Genomic DNA, 7,888 nt, shown 5'->3' on the forward strand with positions numbered 1-7,888 from the left:
ATGTTCTAATTCTCGATGAAAATGATACAGCTTCTGTATTTTGGCATAACTTTTAATAGGATGGTCCAAATTAGGTGATTCAAATTTCTGAGTAACCAAACACCATTACCTACAAATTTTATGAGACCATATTTTAAGTTTCAGAGGTTAAGTAGGTCAAATAAATTAATTATTGCAAGACATGGTGTTGTGATAAAATAGAGTATTTCTAGAAAAAAACTTATTTCTCACTGTAGGATGCTCCAAATTGGTTGATTATTGAACGACGTTAAAGTAGATTTCTAGATCAATAATTCATATGAGACACCAAATCCTAATAAGGAAGTTATATTTTTCAAACGCAACTCTGAAAAAGGGTATTCTATTAAAAAATGATTTATCTCATCAATCATGGAAAGATCTAGATCCATTTGACATCACACATGATATTAATAGTCCTCCATTTTACACCACCCATGAAATCATAATCTTCCATTAAATTTTTAAATTTTTCTTTATAATTATTTTTATTATTGTTAGGTCCCTCCTTCACACCTATAAATACCCACCTTATTTCATCATTTTGTTCATCAAGCTTTCTCAAGCAACTCTTCTCTCTATACACTCCTTTACTCATTCTCAAAATATAGTTTTAGTTCTTAGTAGTGTAGAAATACTATTTTTTGATTCATATACTCCGGGTAGTACACAAAATGCTCCAACAAGGAAAAAAGGATAGGATTCAAGAGTGTTTATTAAGTCCTTTGATTCTGAGTAATGCTTCGGATTTCAGGTATGTAAGGCTTGAATGAGAGTATTCCTTTCACTCTCATGCCTAAAGTATTTTGATTATATGATAAATTATATTTATTTTCTTTATGTTTTACTCTAAGTTATGTGGATGTTTATCCATGGGTTCTTCCACCCATTTAGTCCAAAACTCTTTCAACTAAATCTCTTGATTTCAAATAATATTTTCTTCTGGGTAATTTTTATTTTTACTTAATAGCATGAATCATGGTTAAACTAATGATTATTGGTTTATGTTGATTCAACATGATTTCACATGTATGAATTGATAGTTTGCAAGTAATTTCTCGATTTATCTCTTTAAAGGTTCTTGAAATTCATGGTCGATTGTTTAAAGCGTGATTTTTAATTAATGGATTTTAAAGTATTTATGCATATTCATTTACATACATGTTTGCAAGTTGAAGTGATTTGAATCAACCTAATTTTACTATATTTTTAATAAAGTTTGACTTGAAATCTTTGACTCCAAATGAATGTTTTATGAAAGCAATATGTATGATCAAAAGGGAGTCTTATAAAATGAAAGAATGATGAAATGATATGAATGATAGATTCTTTATAAAATATGGACAATTCTTGCATATTTGAATTACCAAAGGTTTTAATGAGTTATTCTACCAAATATGATGTTTTGAATTCTCAAGCTATATGCTATGAATATTTTGAAGTATTAAACTATTCTGTGGGATTGACTTAGCACCGAATGGGGCATTGAGGTGGTATTCGGTAAGGGAATCCTAGTAGCAACCCCTTGTCTCATTAACTGTATTCCAACATAGGAGCCCTTGTAGGCTTAGGCAAATAGATCCACAAATAGCCCTTAAGGTTAAAGTTAAAGAAATGAATGGAGTTGACGGAGTTCTACCCGGCAGGTAATCTCCCCGGCCAATGTAGGGAGTTATGTTGGATTTCATGTAATAGCTCGCATGGTTTTAAATATCAGTTATGATCATTTTCCAATAAAATAAATGTTTTAAAGGATATCTATATGATTGATTATGTATTGCATTGCATTATGTTTCATATTACATAAATATTTTAATGTTTCCTCAATGTTCATGCATGCTTACATATTTAGTACATTCAAAATACTAATGCATACTTTTTTACCTACATGATATCACTATTTAGGGACCAGTGCTCCTCCTCGTTATCCTCCACGTGGCTAGTTGAGATTTCATTTGAATACAACTTTTGGTGAGTTCCCATGTTCCGGGAATAATACTCCTTTATCTTTCTAGCTTATGATATGTTGAGATCTTTAGACACTTACTATGATATTTCTTTCTATTATGATTGAGGATGAGCTAGGGACTTGTCTTAGCCCCGTTAAATCTAAAATTGGACATATGTAAGTTAAAGATTTATTATTATGATTTCTGTTTGTTTATTTATTATCATTTTCTATGAAAGGCTAAAAGAATGCTAAGAGGCTTATTTGAAGTACTTTCGGGTTCCTCATTTGTTATGTCACATCTAGACCCTAGGATTGGGTCATGACACCAAAATGCAGACAAGGGCATAATAAGAGAATTTATTGTCTACAACAATGGATTTGTGTTCCTCAACTTAGGATCAAATTCATGACCAGGACTAGGTTTCTTATTCTACCTGTTCTTTTGTTTGGAATAGTTTTAAAAACCTTTTAAAGTTTTTTTACAGAAAGGATAATCTTTCATTAGATGTCTGTTACGACCACAATGAATACATAACAAGTTGTCAGAAACAAAAACATATTTGCCGTGAGGGTTGTAAGGAGGACCTATTCTCATACTTCCCAAATTCTTTCCACTATTTTGTCCCTGATTGGTGAGATTAGCAAGCATTTTTGAGGAGGTAGTCCATTTGAGAGATTTTTTTCAGTTCTTCTTTCACCCGGACCAAGTCCCTTTCTAACTGAACAGTTTTCTCTAAAGCCATTGTCAACTTTATTTCAGTTGTTTTTAAACTAGTTTCAAGTTCAAGCTATAAATTGCTAGCCTCTTTTTTTCCCTTTGAATTATTCTTATGCTCCCTTTTTAGCTTCTTCTTGAGTTCTAGATTTTAAGCTTCTAGAACTATCATTTGTTCCTCCATGTCAGACATCTCTTCATTAGCTTCATCATCTTTAGATTTTTCCATAAAGAAAAATATACTGTGAAAGACATCTTCATCATCTTTCAAAGGAAGCATGAAAGAATCCTCTGGGTGTTATTATTCCTCTAAATCACATGAGGAATTTCCCCAAATAGCAAGAGCCCTCTTCACGACATAGTCAGCAGCTATTTTTCTTCCTCTTTTATCTGAAACCTAGTCTTTTTACTTGTCTTTGTCGCCTCTAGATTTGACATAATTTTTATATTCCAACTTGTGCATTAGGCAATCTCTGATGAAATGACCAGATTGTGCACACTTATGACACAAGTCTGTAGCATTTGCTAACCTATTTGAGTTTCCCTTCTTCATAAATTCACTGTGCTTTTTTATAATCTTTTGAAATTTGTGAGTCAAATAGGCCATGTCCTCATCTTCTTCACAGATATCGCTTTCAGAAACCTTAAGAACTAGAGATTTTTCCTTTCTCACTTCTTTCTTGGTGTGATCTCGTTGCTTGTTTAGCTCATGGGTCTGTAGATTTCCAATGAACTCATCTATTGTAAGAATTTTCAGGTCCCTTGCTCTAGTGATATCATCTACTTTACTCTTTCAAGACTTGGAAAGAATTCTGAGTATCTTCTTGACCTGTTTACTCAGATAAATGGGTTCTCCTAAGCAACGAAGCTCATTGGTGATGGAAGTAAACCTGGTATGCATTTCTTGAATGATTTCACCTTTTTTCATTGAGAAATTTTCATATTGAATGGTCAACATATCCATTTTAGAATCTTTTACTTGAATGGTTCTTTCATGAGAAGTTCTTAGGCAGTCCCAAATATCTTTGGCTGATTCATAAGAAGAGACTCTGTTATATTTATCTAGTTCTATACCACAGATTAGTAGCTTTTTTGCCTTGTAGTTCTTTCCAATCTTCTTTCTATTAGGTTCATCGTACTCCTTTCGAGTTTTAGGAACTACACGAGTGATATATCCTTCTTTCACCTCATTTACTAGAACATGAGGGCCATCTAGAACAATATCACAAAGTTCATTATCTTCATCCATGAGAAAATTATGCATACAAATTTTCCACCAGCCATAGAACTGGCCATTAAAACAAGGGCCTAGTCCCTGATTGTCCTACTTCCAGATTAGGTGGAGTAGTCATTTCTTATCACAAGATCCTCTCTCGGTGTTAACCATATAGAGAGTTCTTGCTTTGATACCAATTTATGACTTACATGAGTCCACCAAAAATCAAGGACCATGTCCCTAGACACAACAAGAATAGTACAAAATATAAAATAATTAAAATAAGAGACACAAGAAATTTATGTGGAAACCCTCTTACTCAAGGAAGGAGAAACCAGGACCTGTCTCACAAGATTTCAACTCAACTTCATTATCATCAAGAAGCAAGGATTTAGATTATAAACTCTTGAAATCTAGGAATTAAACTCCAATCCCTTCCCCTTCAGTGTAACAACTATGTTACACAAGAACTAAGCAACAATTCTACTGCTCACTAAACCAGAACTAGTCAATTTAGAATTTAAAAACTCAACATAGCTAACTCTAGCTACAACTCTGAAAACTCAAGAATTCTCGAGTTCCTCCGAAGAACTCCTAACTTAGCTTAAGATTTCTCGGATAAGTTCAATTCATGGAATCTTATATCAATGGTATCAGATAGAATCACTCTTCGGCACCAACTATGAAGGAAACTAGGATGAATAGCGACCCTAGTGTTGAGAATTCTCCAACAGAAATGGGAGAAATGCATGATATGATATAGAAGATGAGAGCAGAAATGGAAATTCTCAAAAAAAAATCAAATCTGAAGAGATTGGATTAGACGGTGCTCGAGTTGAGAGATCAAATCTCAGCTGTAAATGGGCCACGGAGGAAAAAAACACCAATAGTAACAAAGGAAGAACCTTTTGCAAAAGGAAACTCTAGAGGAAGATTGGATAGGGATAGAAGTTCAACCCATCACAACCACTATCACACCTCAACAATTTCTCGATAGTCAATAATGAAATTCTTGACATTCTTAGGTAAAGATTTAAAATCCTGGTTAATTAAAATTGATAAATTTTTCATAATGGGAAATGTGTCAATTGAAGAAAACATTAGAGTAGTAGCATTACAACTAGAAGGGGAAGCCATCCAATGGCATCTATCATTCATGAGGTATAGGCAGTACCTCTACCCTGCTGCCTAAAATGAGTATGCAATAGCTTTAGTTGATAGATTTGGTACTGATTTTAATGACCTAGGAGATTAAGAAGGTCAAACAAGTAGGAAGCGTGAGGGAATATTGGCAATCTTTGAAAGAAATTTGACCAGAGTGAATCTTTCCGAAGAAAATGGTATTAGTTGTTTTTTAGGAGGATTAAAGCTAGAATTGAACATTATAGTGAAGATCTCCAGCCCCACCACTCTATCACAAGTGTACAAGTCTGCTAGGCTACAAGAGGCTTACATCCCGACTATTAGATAAACTTCTTTTGTTCCAAACACTAACATGAATACCCCATGAAGGTTTATGGAACATAGGACTAAACCAAGACAATCTTACTCAATCCTAATACTGGAATAAATCCTTTTCAGAGGGGATCCAATAGGAGGAGGTTAAGCCCAAAATAAATGGATGAGAAGAACGCAAAAAGATTATGATTTTTCTATGATGAAAAATATGTGGCTTGACACAAATGCAAGAATCTGAAGAAATAATATGTGTTGGAAGTTGAAAAAAAATAGGATAAAGAATCATTTCAGTAGGGAGTTCCATAAGAAGAGTTGATGGTACAAGAGCTTGACCCCAGCAGAGTACTAAACACATGGAAATTTCCATCCATGCATTGAATAGATCTTTGGGTTTTAGAACCCTAAAGGTGATTGCTTACCATGCTAAGAAGCCATTACACATCTTGGTGGATACTAGTAGTTCCAAAAATTTCATGGATCGTACACTAGCAGGACAGTTAGGGTGCCTTATTACTCAAAGCCTTCCTCAGACAGTAGTAGCATCTAATGGCACTATGAAAGTGGACAAGATGTGCAAGATCTCTTGGGTACTACAAGGAGAAAAGTTCTCAGCTGAGTTTCTACTATTACCCTTGGGGTCTTATGGTGTAGTTCTAGGAGTTCAGTGGCTACTATTTATCACGATCCAACCCCATAGGACGCAACTGGGGTCCGACCTGGACTCTGTATACATACCTATCAGATGTAGTAAACTGAACTACGAACAACATGAGAACATACATAAGAACTTCAATGGGTCATGACATCTTCATACAAATACATCTCTATCATTTGGCCCCTGAGGAGTTGTCACTAATCATCTCATGAAAGGACATTCAAGCCGACAAGGCTGCTATTTCATATTAATATTTACAATATATCGTATAGACACAGTTGAACAAAACTTACATACAACCCACATACACATGTCTATAGACCTCTAAGAGTATCAACGGTATCATATGGTGAGACAGGGCCCACGTCGTACCCCTGAATGAATGAATATATACATAAAAAAAATTAATACCAACAAGCTAGGCTCCAGTACAATAGAGTACTCCAAAATGGATTAGTGGAAAGCCTAAGCTGGTGGATCCCCGAAACGTGTGTCTATACTTACGAGCATAAAACGCAGCCCCCTCCCCCCCAAACAAAAAGGGTCAGTACAATATATGTACTGAGTATATAAAGCATAACATTAAGTATAAATGAATCATGAAAATAGTCTCAATAATTGAATGCATTTGTGGCTAACATGTGATAATATCTGCATAACTCTATATAAGTGAATTTACCTTTACAGTGCATGGACGACATAGACTATAGTATAACCATTAGTGTTTTGGAACGTACAGCCCAATCTATATATAATATAATAGTGCCGAGGAACGCCTAGCCCGATCCATATATATAAAATATTAGTGCCGAAGAACGTATGACCCGATCCATATATAATATAATAGAGCCGAGGAACGTATAGCCTGATCCATATATAATATAATAGTGTCAAGGAATGTACGGTCCTATCCATAGATAATATAATAGTGCCGAAGAACATACGGCCCGATTCATATATATAATATGTTAGTGACGAGGAACGTACTTCCCGATCCATATATAATGTAATACATATACATACATGTAATACACGGAAACATATCAGACATTCCTCGAATATCATCGTAAAGTATGTCAAAGAGCCTTAAGAATCATAGTCATATATCACTATAGTATGAAACATCTTATAGAAGTCCGAACACTAATTATCATAGAGTCCCTAAGAATAGAAATGGGTATATATCGACTATTATCCAACGTACTAAAAACTGGAGGGGGAGGCTCAATCACTTGAGAGTTGTAATATCAAGAAGTGAATAAGGATCATGAAGCACACTGAAAGCTTATGAATGGAATTATCCTAAATTTCATATACATATCATTCCTTACTTATATCTAAGACATGCCAAAAGAGAGGAGGGATAAATTTACATACTTACTACTTTCCATCATATAGAAGACTTGAGAGGTAATAACTCAATTATTCTAGGAGTTCTAACATCAAGAAGTGGATAAGAATCATGAATCATACTCGGAGATTTATGAATGGAATTACCCCCAAAGCTCATATCATGTATCACTTATATCTAAGACATGCCAAGAGAAAAAAGGGATAGCTTTACATACATATTATAGATCAACTGCAACCAAGCTTGCTTCGTTACCTTTTTACCCTATTTATCACAAAAGTAATACTATTATGCATAACCTTCGACTTTTCAGCTTCTAGATCTACAACTAATTACCTATATGAATCATTTCCTTATTCACACTTCTCTACTAGCATATAGATTAGTTAGGAAGTTAACGAAAATCGAGCAGCATTTCCCCTTTAACTCGCTCTATTCGAACTTCCAATTACCCTTCGATTAGCACAGTCATACCAACAACAACAACCATGTTAGTGTACTCATGGTATGGGTTTGTCATAGTA

The sequence above is a fragment of the Solanum dulcamara genome, chromosome 5 (assembly GCF_947179165.1).
Source record: "Solanum dulcamara chromosome 5, daSolDulc1.2, whole genome shotgun sequence".
NCBI lineage: Eukaryota > Viridiplantae > Streptophyta > Magnoliopsida > Solanales > Solanaceae > Solanum > Solanum dulcamara.